We start from the raw sequence: 516 nt of genomic DNA, 5'->3' as shown, positions 1-516 counted from the left end.
ATTGAGAGAGACGGGAAGAGAGGGCAGCTGCTCAAGCCAACAATCTGCCATCTCCCCTACTGGCCGACAACCCATGTCCTCACTGTGGGAGAGCTTGCAAGGCTAAGATAGGGCTCATAAGCAATCTGCGAACCCACAGTCAACACTTCCACCCGGCCATTCGCAAGGAAGAATCATTCCTGACACGAGGAATTGCCAATGATGATGAATGCAGATTCAAACTCTACTCTCTCCACGTGTTGCCTGACTTGATATGAGTTTCTAAGACGTTCTGTCTGTAAACCCATTGAGTAATGCATTTTTTAAAAATGAGATGCATCAAAAGATCCTAATTTTAAACACAAGTAACTTTCGCCATGTATAAACGATAGGTTCTTGTATAGCAAGCACCCTGTTGCCAGTTCTTCTGATGGTGTTTAACTAAGGCTGCAGTTGGCTGGCACGCAAAGGAATAACGTCGGGAGACACACACTCGGCCAACATATGTGCTGAAGTTGGCAGATAAAAAAAGACACT

The sequence above is a fragment of the Heterodontus francisci genome, chromosome 19 (assembly GCF_036365525.1).
Source record: "Heterodontus francisci isolate sHetFra1 chromosome 19, sHetFra1.hap1, whole genome shotgun sequence".
NCBI lineage: Eukaryota > Metazoa > Chordata > Chondrichthyes > Heterodontiformes > Heterodontidae > Heterodontus > Heterodontus francisci.
This window is presented reverse-complemented; position numbering follows the sequence as displayed.